Source organism: Passer montanus, unplaced genomic scaffold (assembly GCF_014805655.1).
Source record: "Passer montanus isolate IOZ18808 unplaced genomic scaffold, ASM1480565v1 scaffold2, whole genome shotgun sequence".
Lineage (NCBI taxonomy): Eukaryota > Metazoa > Chordata > Aves > Passeriformes > Passeridae > Passer > Passer montanus.
The window spans coordinates 29,809,664-29,828,446 of NW_024366591.1; the positions used below are offsets into that span (position 1 = coordinate 29,809,664).

Consider the following 18,783-nt stretch of genomic DNA (forward strand, 5'->3'; position numbering starts at 1 on the left):
AATACGAAGGGTGCAAACTAGTCAGACTCCATACTCTTCTTCCTCTTTCTCTTCCTCCTTTCCTGAAGGATATTGGTCCACATCCTGACCATTTTATGTGAAACAGCTGCCAGGTTTCATGCCAGAGGTGACTGCATTTCAGAGACAAGCAAATGTGCTGCTGTACTACTGCCAGATACTGACCTCATGTGCATTAGCTTTGGCTTTTCAAAGTGCTCCATTGGACTTTGGTGGTGCAGCTCCAGCCTGACCCCAGCATAAAAGGGATCTGAGCCCATTCCACTGATTTTTGGCATTCAAAAACATAAAGTGTGTGTCCTATAACAATGTGTCCATACACTCTGCCACCCTGCTAACGCTCATCTCACACAGGCTGTCTCTCTCTCAGTCAATTATTTGGACAAGAACTGGTGACTAATAGAAGCAATTTGTAGGAAACACGCTGTTCCCAAGTGACCAGCAGCAAATTGCTAATGACTGACATTAGAATGACCATTCTCCAAAGAGGAATAGTTGAAAGCTCACTGTGCACAGCACTGATCACATTTAGCAACAAAACAACTCCTCCTGATTCTGACATCTGCCATTTATGCTGGCTATTGCTTGCTTCCTTTCCCCGGTACATCCATAAGACAAATTACACTGAAATTAAGCAACCACATACTATTTGTTGACATAAACATGAAATGTAATGAAAGGTACACTTCACTAATGTGACCTTATAAACTTGATGGACAAAACATAAAAAATACAAATGCACTATAGGGAGAAATCCTGCATTTTTTAGGAGATGGATCATAGGGTTTAATAGATCATTTCCATCTCTGAAATTTCTGAGTTGTGATGAATGGAATTTCTTAGTATTTGAGGCAAGAGAGGGGCATGTTTAAACAGACTGGAGAGGGCTGCAGTGTAAAATCTTTGCACTATAAAAAAGGCAGCCTTGATTTTTATTGCCCCTGTGGGGAGTCTCCTGTGAACCAAACAGCAACTAAATCAAATAAACATTTCTGAATCAACTCCATCTTCTCTTCAGCTTTGGAGAGTTTAAAAAACCCTGTAATTTATTGAATTGCCTTTTATGGTTGTACCTACAGATGTCTTTTGAATTTGATAGTAAAAACATTTAAACTCATAATGTTTCCCAAATCAGCTAAATCCATTATATCACCTGTGCCAGTTACTATATTTGTAGGGCAGTAAACAGTGGCCTTTATTGTTTGCTGCTCATGGGGCTGTGCATAAGAACGAGCTTAGTCTGTCTCCAGAGATATACACCTACCTTGCAGGCACCAGAAATATTATACCAGCTTAAATCAGTGCAAGCTTTCCATGCTGTCACTGCCTCCCCTGTTTTGATTTGGTGACGGTAATCTCTATTCACTGCTGTGCTGATACCCTTAGAGTCAAGGCCCCTTCTCTACTTCTGCTGTTTCTGGAAGAAAAATTAACAAGTGCAGCTTAGGCATGTTATGAACAGTTAGCAAATTTCCACACCTAGGAGGGTATGTGGGCTCAGATATCTGATTTTCTTTGCAAGCAGATGGAGAGGTGAAAATCCTTATGTGGGCTTGTCATATCCTTATCTCAAACCCTCCAGAAAAGTAGGCAAATGGAGGTGAGACGGTGAATTATCCAGACATCAAGTAACTTAGCTCTTCTCACAGGCAGTGAAATTTGCTCAGAAAACCCAGGAGAGAGGAAAAACCCAGGTGGATGTGGAGCATGGCAGTTTCAGTAAATGAGCTACACGAGGTCTGTTAGGGGAGAGCATGGGCGTGAGGGCAGAGCCATCCCAAGGTGCCCTTGGAGTAAAGGCAGCAGGGGCCCTGAGGATCACATCTGCACTGCTCTCTGGGGCACAGGGCTTTGGGGAATGCACCTCATGACCTCCCACCTCGGGCATTTAATGGCCCCTTCTCATCTTTCACTTTCTCTCATGCAATCCTTTCCTCTTCCTCTTCTTCCACTCATCGAATTTATCATTTCATACCATCTCTGGGGCTAATTTTGCAACTGTTTACATGGTATAAGAGCATTAGGAAAGCAATTAACACATGCTGATGAGATTTAGGAAGTGGAAATAGCCATGTAAACTGCAGATCCATAAGTAGCTTGTGAGTCTCAATTTGAAAACCATTTAATGCATGCACAGCCCAGGCTATTTCTCAACAAGAGCTCCTAAAAGTCTCTTTATTCAAGTGACTGAGGCTTTTCCAAGGAACAGGAGAACATGAGTTATCTTTCTGCTGTTCTTTGGCAGTTATAGAGAGGCGTGACTGGCTGCCTAATGATATTTTCCATATTGTTTATCTTTTCTTCCCTTTGAGTGCCACATGGTCTATCATTCCCTCAGCTCAGATACAGGCCCCAAGGGGACTTAGTCTGCAAATAAAACACGGAGCTAAGCAATAGTGATTAAAACTCCAAATGTTTTAGGCATACTGCTCTTGTTAGTAACACTGGTTTCAAATGATTTCCCTCCTCTCTGTGTCCCCTCTTGGAGACTTGTTATGAGCTCCATGATGCCACTTGTCATCCAGCTGAGCTAACACAAGATGAATGGAGGGGTCCTGCTGCAAATCATATAGCCAAAAAATGTTTAGTAAAGCTAACCCCAGATATAATTTTTAAAAATTCCTTTCTCTTGTGTTCCTATGAAGACCTTATGAAGGTCCTGTCAGTGGACGGATAGTAGCTTGTATCATTTTCTGTTTTCCCTTTCTATTTCTCAGGTGCCAATACAACTTGAAGGAGTCAATAATTTTCAATTCACCCTCTTGCAAAAGGATTTTACTTGTGAGGTTTTTTCCCCCTACTGTGGGCAACTTTCTAGTTTTTCAATCTGTTTTTTCACATGAACTTTGCTTATGTGGCCATGTTTTCAATCTGGCTGCAAGTCCCTTTTCAAGAGTTTTTGAACCTTCTTGATGAATTTTGCTCAAATTTGATGGAAGGGCAGAAAGGCAGAATTCTCAGAAATAATAACACTCTTACAAGATCTGTTAATACAGACTTTATGATAGAGGAGTGAGAACTAAATTCATGCCCTGACTGAGCAAACATTATTGTTTCTCTTGGCAGCTGGTACTCGCTGGCCCACCTGCACCTACTGCTTTTCGCTTTGCAAGGATGCTGTCCACGGGGTGGGAAGGAGACAAAATTAATGCAGAGGGGATGGAGATGGGCTGAGTGGCACAGGGAAGCATGTCTGCTGGGAATCAGAGCTTGCTGCTTCCAGCTCTCCCCACAGGAATTGTTTTGTGGCTAAATTAAATCTATATTGTTTTATTTCAAACACGTGGAAAGCTTGACTTCGGCATCAAATAGCATTCTTTTTGTGGATGTAAAGCCAGTACCTTAATATTATTTTAACAAAGCCTTCTGAAATGCACATACATTTCCAGTCAGTCGGATTCTTCCTTTTTGCTGAATACTGAACATTCTTTTCTTCCCCTCACTGTTGTCTTTGGCTGTAGAAATTGTACTTTCCACTTTCACAAAAACTGTAGGGGCATTATGAATGCCTGTATTTTTCTTGAGCAGACTTTTTGCTTTCTAACAAAATGCCTACACTAACTCACTTCACACAAGTTCAGCTTTCAATGTCTGTGTGTAAAGCACAAGGTGCTTATCTACTTTGCCTGTGTAGTTGCAACTGAAAATTAAATTTGCCTTTTTATTTTCTACTGGAGTGCTATGGTGAATGTTTGAAAAGATGTCATGTCCTTCTTCAGCTGGCTGCATGTCAATGTGATAGACAAAGAGATTTATCTCCAAATGGTACAAAATTGTTCTGGGGTTCTTAAAGAAAACAGGAACATCATTGCTCATTATTGTTTGTCTTACCAATTTGTTTTCTCCAGAGTTTTAAGTAAAATATCTTAACCAAAAGTTTATATAGTGAGGTGCTGGCATTGAAAAGACTGCTGTATAATGTTTCACATTTCCTAATCAAATTACAAACTTTGATTATCATCTCCTGACAGCACTCTCAGCAAGAAGAAAATGTCATTATTCTTACTACACTGATAGGAAAGTGAGATGATTTATCCAGGGTCACCCTGGAAGTGGCAAAGTGTCGGCTGCAGTAAGATTCTGGTCGACATTTGGGTGCACGGAGTGCCAAAGCTCCTTACTTAGCTACTTATAAAATCTTTCTCAGTATTTTATTAACCCATTTTAGCATGTATTTCTTTCATGTCGAGAGCTTCAACCCAAGAGGCAATTAGCCATATGCATTTTTGCTCAGTTTATCAAACTAATGAAAGAGCCATGACTGCCCTACGGTTCAAATACCAAAAGCCACACGTAGACATGACTGCAGTTTCACCCCTCTCACCTTCCTAGACTACAGCAGCATAAAAATTTTGGGACAGCTTTCCCAGGGTCACCCTGGAAGTGGCAAAGAGTCGGCTGCAGTAAGATTCTGGTCGACATTTGGGTGCACGGAGTGCCAAAGCTCCTTACTTAGCTACTTATAAAATCTTTCTCAGTATTTTATTAACCCATTTTAGCATGTATTTCTTTCATGTCGAGAGCTTCAACCCAAGAGGCAATTAGCCATATGCATTTTTGCTCAGTTTATCAAACTAATGAAAGAGCCATGACTGCCCTACGGTTCAAATACCAAAAGACATGACTGCAGTTTCACCCCCTCACCTTCCTAGACTACAGCAGCACAAAAATTTTGGGACAGTTTTCTATTTAGCATTACAGGGTTGCACCAGGAATTTTTGCAGATATTGCAGATGCCATCACTGCCCTGTTTCTGTTTCAAGTTTTGAGGCTGCCCAGGAGTCTGGCCACAAGTCCATGGCTGACAGCCCGTGTTACATGTTACCCTTGGGGACATTCTGCTGATGCTATGTCTTTCATGCTAAGTTATTGCTATTTAAAAGTCAGCAGTTTGCCTTGCTCTTGTCCTTATTTTCAGGAGGCACCAGTGAGGACTCATTTCACCTGGCTTTAACCATGTCATCAGCCAGAGTGACCTCAAGGTGAGCCATTTCAGCTCCCCATGTGCTGGGCTGTTTCAGACATCCAGCTGGGGACAGGATCTCTTTTTGGAGCTGCCTAGAGGAGGGAATCTTGGTGACTAAGCCTGACTAAATGCCTGTTTCCTGGTTAGCACAAGTCAGCTGAGGTGAATCACACAACAAAGAGCCTCCCGACACAAGAGGCAGAGCGCTCCAACACAGCTGCCTTTATCTCTTCTTGTTTCCTGGTTAGCACAAGTCAGCTGAGGTGAATCACACAACAAAGAGCCTCCCGACGACACAAGACGCAGAGCGCTCCAACGCAGCTGCCTTTATCTCTTCAGCTAAAGCATTTCAAAGGATTTCAGATGCTATTGTTAATTTTACATAAGACCGGGTCCATTCTGGGTTTGAGATTGCACAAGGTCTTTGGGAAGCCCATTCCAGTGCTTGACTGCTCTAACGTTGAAGAATTCCTTCCTATTAAGTGATTGGGATTTCTCCTGCTGCATCACGGGACCAATGTCTCTCATCTGCTTGCTGTGCACCTCGGAGAAGAGTCTGGTGGTAATTCCTCCATCACCTTCCACCAGTTGCAGACAACAGCTAATTCCTCCCCTCAGCTCCTACTCCTCCAGGCTGAATGAACAAATGAGAGCCCTCAAAAAGATATGATAGCAAAATTTACAACATTTTTACGACTTTTAGGAAGAAATTCCCCAAAGGCTCATTCTCTTTTTTATTTTTATTTTTTAAAATTTCAAGTATTGACCAAATTGACGACTGATTCTCAAGTCCACAAAGGTACTCTCTAAGGCAACAAATTCTCACTGGATCACTGCAGGCGTATCAGAAGAGACAATGTTGTCCTCAGAGCTAGCTGCAGTGGGAAAGAAGGATCTCAGAGGGGGAATGGCTGTGGGGGGATATATCCCTAAGTGGATATGGGATCAGGTTTTGCCCTGGCATTTGTACTTTGCAGGAGTTTTGCAGAGGAACATGTTCATCTATTGACATGGGATTGATGTGGAATCAGAAAGAGCGCCCAGGTTGCTTTGGTCCTCATCCAGCAGCTCTTGTCAGCCGGGCATGGACTCACTTTGGTTTCATACTAACATAAAACTTTATTTAAAACCTCCTGGACTTTCCATTCTTGGACTGGGGGTTTCACCAGGTTTGTTTGCTTATAAAAACATACATGTGGAAAGAGTGTAAGGAGGTTAACTCCATCAACAGTGAGCGGTGGCAAAGGCGGTGCAATAAAAACTGAAAATACGGCCCGTTTCGGGGAAAGTTAAGACAAACCATCTCCTCACAGCAGTGGAAATTATGCCACGGTCGTTTTCCACTACTCTAGCACAGGCTATTATTTTATGACAAATTCCGCAGCTGAACAGCAGTAGGGTTTTCCCCTTCGCGCAGCGCTGTGGGGCGGATGTCCCACCGCCCCTTTTGTGCCGATTCCCGAATTAAGCCGCCCGCTTTCCCGGCGCGGCGCCCGCAGGCCCCGGGCCCGCGCGGTCCCTTTAAGGGGCCCGGCCGGGAGCGCTGCCATGGCAACGGCGTGACCGCCGTGACCGGAAGCGAGCGGGGTCAGAGGCCGCGGGAACATGGCGGCGGCCCCGGCGCCCACGGGCGGCGGCGGCGGCGGCGGCGGCGCGGCGGCTCCCTGAGCTCCTCCCGCCGCGGCGCCTCCCGAGCTCCTCCCGCCGCGGCGCTGCCCCGTCCCAGGTGAGGGAGGGGCGGGCGGAGGGGAGGCCGGGCGGCGGTGCTCCGCAGCTCCCCTGGCCTCGCCGGCCGTTGTCGCCCGCCGGGCTCTCAGGCGCCTCCCGTTTGTCCCCAGGCATGGTGGCCGCGCTGTAGGACGGCCGGGAGCCGCGGCGATGGAGGAGAGCGCTTGAGCTTGTCTGCGGAGGCGTTCCGTGTGTGTGAGACGTGTACGGTACCCGAAACCTCGGTTTCACTGCTGCTGTTTTTGTTGCACTTGGAGGAATAAATAACCGGAGGCCTGTTGTTATAATGTCATCCTTAGTATCTTTCCTTTTGGGGAACAAACCGAGCGTCTTGTTGGGCTTGTACATACACAGAAGCCAGTCAGGATTTTTTTTTTTTTTCCAGCTGTAACTGTGTGGTTTTCCGTGGTTATTGTGCCTGTTGTCACTTTTCCCGTTAGTACTGGCGTGTGTGCTGCCGTCTGGGCTGGAAGTGCCCTCTGGCAAAGCTAAACTTCGACCTGAATGGCCTCTTGTGCAGGGTGTGCTGCAACAAGGCTCTCGTGGCTTTGCACGACCGGGCTGCTCTCGCACAGCTGTGGCTGCGAGAAGCTGCACGCCAAAAATAAATGCTGGAGTTAAACTGAGTGCCTGGCTTCACACTGGTGCTTGTGTGTACTCACTGAAATACAGTTCTTGGTCACTGGACTTCGTTAATCTCTGCTTTTTTAGTGCGTGGAGTGGGCTGCACTAATGGGAGGTGTATTTTACTTACTGGTTGAAGTCATCACCATATCTTACAAGCTTCATAGCAGCTGTGTGTTCTGTCCAAGACACAACCAGCCTCTGCTTTTGGACCATTGGACTTTCCAGTTGTAGGTAGCATGGTAACCTTCTTAAGTTTCTCAAGCATGAGCTTCTTCCACTGTAAAACAGAGATTAATAGATGGGTCCCCTCCATCCTGCTTCTTAATTAACAGATGGGGAAACTAGGATTGAAAAAAAAAAGCCAAAATGTGTCTTAAATTGAACACAGAAATCTAAAATGAGTTGGTTGACTTTGCAGTCGTGTTTTACAGAGTTAGCTCATAGTCTGAATGCAGAGCTGCAGTGGAAGCTGTGCCTCAGCAAGTCGAGGTGCCCTTTACCAGTGTGGATTCATGGTTTGGTCAGTGTGTGGGCTGCAGCTGAAGAGTGTGGTCTCACTCCTTTCCATGGCTGGCCATGGGTTCTTGTTACTCTCTTTGTAGTGGATTTAGTGGTTGCATGATTTCAGGGACAGTTGATCTAACAGTTTTATGGGGATGGAAGTTATTCCAGTGAGTGCTTGCTCTGATATGAATGAAAGCTGTTTCTCTTTCTGTGCTAATGTAACCCAGCTGCAGGTCAACCATAATGTGAAACTGTACCTCACATGAGAAACCAAATCTCAGAGTGGTCATTCAGAAAATCAGAGCTACACCTCAAACTTCTGAAAAGTTTTGGTTTTAAAAAAAGAAAAGTCAGCCATGTGTAGGGAGTGTGTGGTAAGACTCTGAAGAGAGTATAAGCCTGTGAAGGAACTTTCTCATCTTCCAAGGGTTTTTTCTCCATTCACTGTTTGCCAAAGTGTTTCTGTGCTGAAAGAGGGAAGTCACTTGCAAACCTTTATTTAGACCTCAGAGGCTGGTCCACCATGTGTACTCAGTGAGGTGGAATCTTGAAGGAAAGTTAATTTTATACCCTACTGTGAAAACCAGACTGAGATTCTGCAGGGAAACCTTGATTCTGGTGTGGTCCAGCTCCTCAGTCTCAGTGAGTTTTGCTTTCATGGCGTTGCCCGCTTTCCCCACAAAAGCAATCTGGAAAGAAGATTGGAAGTGGAATAAGGTGTTATCTTCACACCCCCCTGGGGTTTTAGTGGTGTTAGGATTTGCTGGATCACATAACCCTTTCTCCAGCTGCTCATGTGGGAAACTCTCACGTGTTTCATCTGTTCCTGCAGAGTCTCTGCTCCTTCAGCAGCTATTTTTAGTAAAGCCAGATTTTAAATTCTTAGATTCTTAATCTGAACTGCTGTGGGTGCAAATCCTCTTGTCCTTCTGCTGGCTTTCTACCTGATTCTGTCCAAGAGTTTTCCCCATAGTTTCCTTCTTTTAATTTTTGTTTGGACAGTCTCACATATGTCTTTACTTTCCTGTCACTTGTCCCATCCTTCAGTGTGCTGCTACCCCTTACTCCTCCCAACTCTGCTTTTCCAAAGCACCTTTTTTTTTTAAATTTTGCTGGCTGCTTCTTCCAGCTTCTTGGGATGTGCAGAGTCTTTGTCTCAATTTATGCTTTCTTCCTACCTCATCATTATTTACAAATAATTGTGTTTTCCTCTGTCCTTCTTTCCTAATTTCATTCTCCTCCACTTGCAGTCCTGTTCAAGGCTGTCCCTTCCTTTGTTCCCTTGTTTCTTCAGGTTGTGGTGCTGGGAACACGCAGACATGAGGCACTGAGCTCCCCAGTCTGGTTAAATGTATTCTTGGCACTGGCCTGAGGAGAGCTGGCTTGTTTGTGTCGTGTGTGTGTGGTGCTTGGTCAGCACTTAGGGCTAAGAGAGGGGGAGATGGAACCTTTGGAGAGTTGAATTTTTGGAACGGGTCCCTGCTGACTGTGAGCAAAAGCTCACAGCTTTATTTTACTGTTTGTTGCCTTTGCTTAACAAGTACATTGCTCCTGAAACAATTCTGCATTGTGAATTGTCCAATAGTAGGGCACAGTGAGATGTGATAGAGCTATGATAGCAGAATTCTTCAAACATACCCAAAATGTCTCTTAATTTTCCTACTGAGGAGAGCTGGCTTGTTTGTGTCGTGTGTGTGTGGTGCTTGGTCAGCACTTAGGGCTAAGAGAGGGGGAGATGGAACCTTTGGAGAGTTGAATTTTTGGAACGGGTCCCTGCTGACTGTGAGCAAAAGCTCACAGCTTTATTTTACTATTTGTTGCCTTTGCTTAACAAGTACATTGCTCCTGAAACAATTCTGCATTGTGAATTGTCCAGTTTTTTGCTATGGTAGGGCACAGTGAGATGTGATAGAGCTATGATAGCAGAATTCTTCAAACATAACCAAAATGTCTCTTCATTTTCATATTTTTTTTTCTCTTAGCTGACCTAGTTTACTTGTGAAGTTGACCTTGTTTTGATACAATCAATTTAATTTGCCTAATTACATTTGTTTGTATTAGAGTTCTTGTATGCTTAAGGGTTAAAAACTGGGAGAGTCTTTACTTACCAATGCAAAATTAGTAGCTTCACACACTATCCTTTCATGAGTCTGAGGAAATTAATTTGCCTTTAATCTGATAGTAGGCTTAAGGTGGTTTCCCCTTGTTTTTTCGCCTTGCTTTTCCAAGATTTTGCTTGTATGATAGTAAAACTCCCCTGACTCTTGAGGAGCTTGTTTCAGGCATCCTTTGGTGTAAAACCTGCTGTTGATGTTATTTTAGGTATCAAGGGAGCAGGTATTACTTTCATTCCAGTGTTTCTGAAAGATATTTCTTAATCTCAGGTGCTTTTTCATTGAGCTTACAATGGTTTTATTGTTTTTAAGGCATCCAGCATCTCTTAGTGTTGAGGAAATTGATCTCTATTTGCTCTTTTCTTTTGATGGCAGCTCCAGAGGTGCCATGAAGGCTAAATGAAGACTGCCTCATGAGTCTGTATGAAGCAGTTATGTGGATCACCTCACACTGCTGGTAGAAAGAGAATTAATTTTTGCTGAAGTGTTTCTCTGGTCCTTTATAAAATGACTCTTTGAATGATGGTGGTCCTGTGAACTGCTGTGTCCCCAGACATGCTCCTCTCAGTTCCTGTGTGTTTTCATATATAAATGACAGATTGTTTTGTACTCATTTCACTAAATCAGTGAAACAACAGACTGGGATGTAGTCAGAAGAGTCAAAAGATAACTGAACACTCAGGCTTTCAAAGGAGACCCAAAAATAGAACACAACCAAGTCACTAATTTTTCTTTCTAAATCAAAGATAGACAATCAAAGGCAGTGCAGGTACTGACAAGTATGTGCCATCATGATTTTGAAACAAGAATGGAGTTACTTTGAATTTCTTGCAATCCTGCTAATTGCATCGAACTGTTAATGATTGTTGCAGATCAAGATCTAACTTACTTTTCAAAGTAACTGGAATTTACAGTGGTTATACATGAAATGGTCAAACATATCTGGGGTGAGCGTGTAATTATGTTTAATTATTATTTCCTTTTAACTTTTGCATGGTCAAGTATGATAACAATCCCATGAAGATATGAATGTTAATTGTGAAGTAACAGAACATATGTTCTATGACCCTTTGAATCCATTTGAAGACCCTCTCTGGTGTTTTAAGGTAAAAATATTGCTGTCTTGCTACATGTGAGAGATGAGTGAAACACGTCCTGATGCAATTTTAACGAGGATGAAAGGGCTGAGGACCCTCTGTTCAGCTTGAGCAGCTCTTGGAGAGACAGAAGCAACAGAGAGAGATTCCAAGCCTTTTTTTTTTCTTCTCCTCAACGAAAATTCTTGAAGTAATTAATTCCACATCACTTGGTAATTCTGCTCTTAGATTTCATTATGGTTACTCCTATCTAGTGTTGGTATTGATGTTTAACATTGATTTCCTCAGTCTTCACATAAACAGTCTGCATTTGTTCAGATCGAGTATTAGCATTGTGTTTGAATTCAGAAGATAATTGCATATCTTGCAAATTACCCAATGGCTGTTTCATCTTGAAACATTTAGAAATCCATTTCAGTTTCTCATAATTATAATGTTTTAGTCAGACAGCAATCTAAACTTAGGACTGCACTTTGGCAGTGATATGCTTGTTTTTCTAAAATGAGCACAGTTTTTGTGGTTAAATTTTCCTTTCATTTAAGTATAGATTTTAATCAGTGTAGGCCAAACTTTTCCAACCATCTTTAAAATTAGCTCAAGCCATATTTTAAAAAGTATGTTCTTCTGATAGGATTCAACTTACATAGAAAAATGTATGCAGAAATTAATGTTTTTAAGCTGATTAATGTTTTTGAACTGTTTTTACAATTTGTTTATAGACAGCCTCAAACAGGGATACTAGTAGTCTCTCTGTAATAAATACCACTGAAAGCACTTCATGCTGTATTTCTGAAATTTGAAAGGTAGCTGTTCAGAAAGAAACTGTAAATTCCATTCATCAAGCAGCTAAATTACAACATCAAAACACAGTAAAATGCCTCTGTTTTTCCAGACTTCTCTGCAAGCAGTGTGTGAAGTTTTGGAGATTACTGAAGTTTTCATTGGTTGTCTTGTATGTCCTTGGGCAGGGTATGGTTACCATTTTCAGTTGGTGAGTTAAAGCTGTAAACAGATGTATAGCAAGTGTACAGCTCTGGCTGGATGATATTCAGCATTTTATGTATTCCCACGCAGAAGTGGGAAGGAATCTGAATTGCCTCTGTCAGGTGACTATTACAACCCTCTGAGTTGCTGCTAAATTTTTGCTTGTTTCACTTACTAGAAAAGTGCTAGAAAAACCCTCAAGTAAAAAGACCCCAAAAACTGTTACCAATCTTGTATCACTGTTTTATACCCAAATGCAGAAAAAAAGGTCTTGGCTTTACTGAGAGTTTTCCAGTTGGCAGAGTGTTCAGAGATCAAGGGAGTCAATCTGTCAGCAGACGTCTCTGCAGATAGACCATTTCTTCTGATCACAGGTAGAGTGAATTCCTTTCCCTAAGTGTGAGCAGAAATGTAAGAGAATGATGAGTCCTCTTGATTTCCATTATGTGGTTTTATATGAGATGTGCTGTTTGGCTTTGATAAACTGTTTCTCCAGTGAAGATAATGTCAAAAAATTCTGTCCTGGTTTGGACATGGAATTGTGCAAAAGCTTATTTGGTTTTTTTAGATGCTTTATTTTATTATTCAGATGCTAGAAGACTAGATCCTTCTGGTTTTTAATACCTATAGTAATCAGGCATTTGTTCAGCTGATCAGTTCTATTTGTTATCAAGATTGTGTTTGTGATCTGCTTGAGTGTAAAGAGCATTGGTTTTGAAAAAGCAGATAGTACTTTAGCAAGAATAAAAAAGAATAAATTTAATAACGACTGGTAAAGCGTTCCTTTTTTCTTCTAATTGCTGCAGCTTGTGCTATTACCTTTAAGAAACTTATATGATGAAGCACTTTTAATTTCACTCAATGATTTTGTCTTCTAAATGCAACTAACTCTTCCCCAGAATTCCTGTGGTACAGTGGGAATTTCTTAAGCATTCTGTTCACTGAATAGCAGTTACATGTTTTGTCCTCATTGAGAAACAACTTTTAACTCTTCTAATGATAAGCCAGGACACAGCTGTGATAAGCCAGGACACAGTGGTGACCACATGCTGATCCATGGAAGATAAAACTTTTCAAAGTGAGCCAAGCTGCAAAGTGAGCTTTCAGGCTATGGTCAGAACTTGGAGCTTGTTTCTGGTTCTGCCGGGTAAAGTTTTGAGATTGTGTATCAGCTGGAGCTGGGGGCCATGTGCTCCAGGGAAGTCACTGCTTGGTTTTTTAACAAAGCCAAGGAAAACTGCAAAAGATTTCTCAAAGAGCAAAACAAGTAAAAGAAATTTAGTCTCTGTTGGGAACTATTACTTTTTTTTTAACTCTTCACTCATGGAAATCCTCTTTCCTTGAAGAGTCCAACATTTTAGAAAGCCTGAGGTAATACACTCATGCCAAGGTTATCAAGACAACCTGTAGTGTGGTAAGGTAAGGCTAATAAATTCCTTTCAGCCTCCTAAACAGCAGCTTTCTTCTGGTCCTCCCTCTTCAGTGTGAAAACACCACTAATCTGTCAACTTACCTAATGAATTCCTTTAAAAACAAAACAGTTTTGGAAATTTCTTTTAGGATCTTTTGCTCAGGTCAGTAGATTTGTCCTCAGGACAAGTAAAAATGGTGGGCTGCCAGTGAGCTATTTATGTGTAATTCATCATCAGATAGTGGAATTCCCAGTTAATGTCCTGGGTATTGGCATGCATTTCACATTTGGAAGGGGGGTGTTTGGTTTGTTCAAAACTCTCTTAAATAATTACAGACTGTCTAGGAAGATGGAATGTAGTGTTCTGGTTATGTTTGATCTTTCTAAACTTTCGTGATAGACTGTTTGAGGAAAGGATTGGTCTTGCTGCATTTTGTGCTGCCTCCATGACATGGATAGATTTTGCACTGGAGTTTCCTTAAAAAAGTACTCGTGTCTCAATATGATTTACAATAAATGTTTTGCAGACTCATCTGTTTCTAACCATTGGAAGTGACAAAGGGTGTGTCTCTCCTAAAATTGTGGCTTTCCTCAGAGAAGTGTGTTCTTTTATTAGGAACATCAGGTTTAAATTTTCTCTTGAATACCAAGTTTGAAATGAAATCCTTACAGTTATCTGCTATTTTGAGCGCTTACATGGGTCTACCATTCATTACAGAATGAATACTTCATTAATTTGTCATAAATTATTCTATCTTGAGATGCCAACTTCCAAAATTTGCTTACATTTTTATAGAAATTATTATTCTATCTCACAGAATATTTTTACTTGTGTTGCATTAAAGGTAGGCATTGTATGTATTGTGTCTCAGTCCTACTATGCAGAAAGAATCTTGGTCTTTTTGAGTACTGAGAAGCATTTAGTTTTGCACCTCTCTTGAATGCAGTGTTAGATATTTGAGCAATGTCAACTCCACTAAACAATAAAAACCCCTACACTTTCAAACAATGCTTGAATTGAACAGCACATCTCATTTAGATTATGACAGTGGGTAAAAAAGCTGCATGTTTATCTTGTCTGCCACCTTAATAGTTTTTGAAAGACAAATGCTTGCAAAGTTGTCAGAGGTCAAACAGCTATTTTTTTGTGTGTGTTCTAATTACAGCAGGCTATCAAAGGACCTTGAGAGATGACTGGCCTGCAAAATTGAGACAATGGCTCTGTAGTTATGGAAGTATGGAAATTAAGTTTAGACAGAAGCAAATGTGTCTGAAGTGGTCACAACAGGGATATTGCTAAAATGGTTATTGATAGCACAGGAATACATATTCTGTCTAAAGGGAAAAATAGCTGAAATGACATGGGTTTTTTTGAATTAATTTGTTGAAGTAAATAGGCTGGTCTACTGAAGAACAAATATGATGTGTTGCACAGCACTCTTGTGCAGTAGTTCTCTTTGAAAACATACTAATAGCAATTATTTTTAATTGGAAAGAACCTTATGAAAAGTTTAGAGGATTTAGTACAGGTTTCTTCTTTCAGTCACATGTTAGCTGGGTTTTCTGATGGTCTGCCTTCTCTCTGTGCCTTTGCAGTTTGGCAGACTTTAACCTTCCTGCAACAGAACCAGACCCTGAAATGGCTGTAGGAAATCCTTCCCCTTTTTAAAGGGAAGGTGTAAGTTATTCCTGTGTTGTCTGTGATTCCAAGTTCCTTCAGGTCCTTGTTCATTTTACATGTCATCAGTGGCAAATAGAGGTGCTCAATACAGCTGTTCTTTCTTTTTTAACCTTATGGAAGGCATCCATAAAAATCTTTTAGGCAAACTGGCACTGCACATATTGCCCAAAACTTTGTTATAATGAGCTCTGGGCATTCAGCTTGCCTTCAGAACTGAAGGTAGCATTGCTGTGAGCAGAAAGCTAAAATGAGTTTGCATTCTAGAAAGAAAGATGATATTCCCAGTCTCTGTGATCTCTCACTGTGTATTGAAGTACAAAAGTAGCTGGAAAAGCCATATTTATGACAGGGTTTTATGAAGTTTAGAAAGATGTAATTTCTTCATAAATATAAAATACGCAAACCTTCAACTTTAGTGAAACTGTTTGGTAGCTTTGGATTTCAGTGGAAGATATTCTCTCTGAACACAGTATTAACACAATGATGATAACATTTACTAGAAGTCTCACAAAATGGCATATTGACTAAGAGATGCCCAAAAATGGAAAGTAGTAACTGCAAAATATTGTTGTAAATATAGTTCCACAGGTGGCAGAATATTTTAGAATACAAATTTTCAGCTGTACAGAAAATTATTTAATCTGTTAGGAAAGTAATATTTTAATGAATGCTTATAGCATAACAAGAGGAAAAAGAAATTATCAACAGGTATTTCTTTACATTTAGCCAAAGGTTTACAACCTTTATAGGGAGTGTATATTACAAGCTGTAAACCCAATACCTTTGGCCTGAATATCCTGCAAAGATTCCATTTCCCCAGGATTTTTACTTGTGGAACCTTAGTTCTTCTGCATCCAGCTGATACAAGTCTCCCTCTTAAGAACTTGTGTTTTGATGTTATTGTGGAGGAGTGGCCCACCCTTAGGAGCTGCATCTACTTCTGTGAGACCTCAGTATCTGTCCTCCTCCTGAGAAAGATTATGGTGTGCTTTTCTGCTGATTTCAGTGTTCTGAATGATTTTGGAGGGAAGTCATAAGAACTTTCCTTTCTGGTTTGGGAGGTATTTGTTACAGAACTACCAGTCTGTTGTTTTGAAAACAATCACCCAGCTAACATCTCTCTCCTAAGCTGAACCTTACTGGGATCTGTCAGATTTCACCAGACATGGGATGAGGAGTAGAACATGAAAGAGAAGTTAATGTTGGAGTGGGATCTGGAGAGAAGCAGTGTTGTGGGCAAGTATTTTTCTGTTTTCCAAATGTTAAGCTTCAACCACATTAATAATATTTCTACAAAAATATTACTCGGCTAATTTAAAGCAAAACTCTAGAACTCTTATATCCCACATGGCATGAAACATTCCTGTTTTGTTTTTTTTTTCTTGGTGTATTAACTTCTTACACAGAAAGGAAATGAATTTTAGAAAGAATGTTATACATAAACCATTTGAGACATTCTCTGTTAAGGAAATACCATCTGTCAAGAAAGATGCAGCCAATGTTGAGTTATATTAAAAGCATTGTAAAGGAAACATTTCGCAAGGAAAAGTGGTTTAATTAAAACATTTTAACTGTTTTGCTCTGGAAAAAGCTTAAGAAATTTCTATATAAGCATTCTAAATGCAATCATAGTAAAAGCTCAATTAATTTTTTCAGAAGGAAGTTAGCTTGGATAAGTTGTTCCTTAATGTAGAATAAAGAAATTTTCTGACTATAATGTAACTAGTAGGAAAAAAAGAAAAAGGAAAGTATTAGAATCATTATTTTATTACCTTCCAATTCTATAGTTTGATTGATTTAATTGATTTTTTCTTGATGGACAGAATTTATTTCAAAAGGAAAATAGGTTACATTTTAGGGTTTTCATATTAATGTTTTTATTTGAAAATCAGGGTTTTTTATGAGCATTTAATAGCACTAGAAGACATTATTTTGCTTCTGTGGAGGAAAAGTGAAGTACTCATAAAAAGGTACCTGGATTAAGAATGAGAACCATTAAATATGATAGGATTTAAGGGATTGTACATTGACTATACAGATTTACTCTAATGGCTTGAAATAAAAACTTCTGCTTTAATTAATACTTTGCTCTTTCATCTATTAACCTGTTGGTGTTATCAGACCTACCCTACAACCTTTATAGGGAGTGTATATTACAAGCTGTAAACCCAATACCTTTGGCCTGAATATCCTGCAAAGATTCCATTTCCCCAGGATTTTTACTTGTGGAACCTTAGTTCTTCTGCATCCAGCTGATACAAGTCTCCCTCTTAAGAACTTGTGTTTTGATGTTATTGTGGAGGAGTGGCCCACCCTTAGGAGCTGCATCTACTTCTGTGAAACCTCAGTATCTGTCCTCCTCCTGAGAAAGATTATGGTGTGCTTTTCTGCTGATTTCAGTGTTCTGGATGATTTTGGAGGGAAGTCATAAGAACTTTCCTTTCTGGTTTGGGAGGTATTTGTTACAGAACTACCAGTCTGTTGTTTTGAAAACAATCACCCAGCTAACATCTCTCTCCTAAGCTGAACCTTACTGGGATCTGTCAGATTTCACCAGACATGGGATGAGGAGTAGAACATGAAAGAGAAGTTAATGTTGGAGTGGGATCTGGAGAGAAGCAGTGTTGTGGGCAAGTATTTTTCTGTTTTCCAAATGTTAAGCTTCAACCACATTAATAATATTTCTACAAAAATATTACTCGGCTAATTTAAAGCAAAACTCTAGAACTCTTATATCCCACATGGCATGAAACATTCCTGTTTTGTTTTTTTTTCTTGGTGTATTAACTTCTTACACAGAAAGGAAATGAATTTTAGAAAGAATGTTATACATAAACCATTTGAGACATTCTCTGTTAAGGAAATACCATCTGTCAAGAAAGATGCAGCCAATGTTGAGTTATATTAAAAGCATTGTAAAGGAAACATTTCGGAAGGAAAAGTGGTTTAATTAAAACATTTTAACTGTTTTGCTCTGGAAAAAGCTTAAGAAATTTCTATATAAGCATTCTAAATGCAATCATAATAAAAGCTCAATTAATTTTTTCAGAAGGAAGTTAGCTTGGATAAGTTGTTCCTTAATGTAGAATAAAGAAATTTTCTGACTATAATGTAACTAGTAGGAAAAAAAGAAAAAGGAAAGTATTAGAATCATTATTTTATTACCTTCCAATTCTATAGTTTGATTGATTTAATTGATTTTTTTCTTGATGGACAGAATTTATTTCAAAAGGAAAATAGGTTACATTTTAGGGTTTTCATATTAATGTTTTTATTTGAAAATCAGGGTTTTTTATGAGCATTTAATAGCACTAGAAGACATTATTTTGCTTCTGTGGAGGAAAAGTGAAGTACTCATAAAAAGGTACCTGGATTAAGAATGAGAACCATTAAATATGATAGGATTTGCTCTTTCTTTAACTCAGTCAAGCCAGCCTGCTGATTTAAGGAATTGTACATTGACTATACAGATTTACTCTAATGGCTTGAAATAAAAACTTCTGCTTTAATTAATACTTTGCTCTTTCATCTATTAACCTGTTGGTGTTATCAGACCTACCCTGAAATATAGCAAATACAGAAACAGTTATGTCTGATTTCTTTCTAGCTCAAATGCCCCAGGGAGGGTGGGGCTGACCTTCAGTGATTCAAAA

At 40.2% G+C, this 18,783-nt stretch overlaps 1 protein-coding gene across 2 annotated transcripts in view; it reads left to right on the forward strand.

Annotated features, from left to right (window-relative positions):
- Window positions 1-6,566: 6,566 nt before the first annotated feature.
- The window catches only part of LCLAT1 (lysocardiolipin acyltransferase 1), a 117,399-nt gene continuing 105,182 nt past the window's right edge, over window positions 6,567-18,783 (forward strand). The window contains exons 1-2 of one of the 2 annotated variants that reach the window (XM_039707337.1): window positions 6,567-6,710; window positions 6,823-6,916. The gene's annotated coding sequence lies outside the window, so the exon portion shown is untranslated. The remainder of the gene's footprint in view (window positions 6,711-6,822; window positions 6,917-18,783) is intronic. The other variant, XM_039707338.1, reaches the window with a different exon arrangement.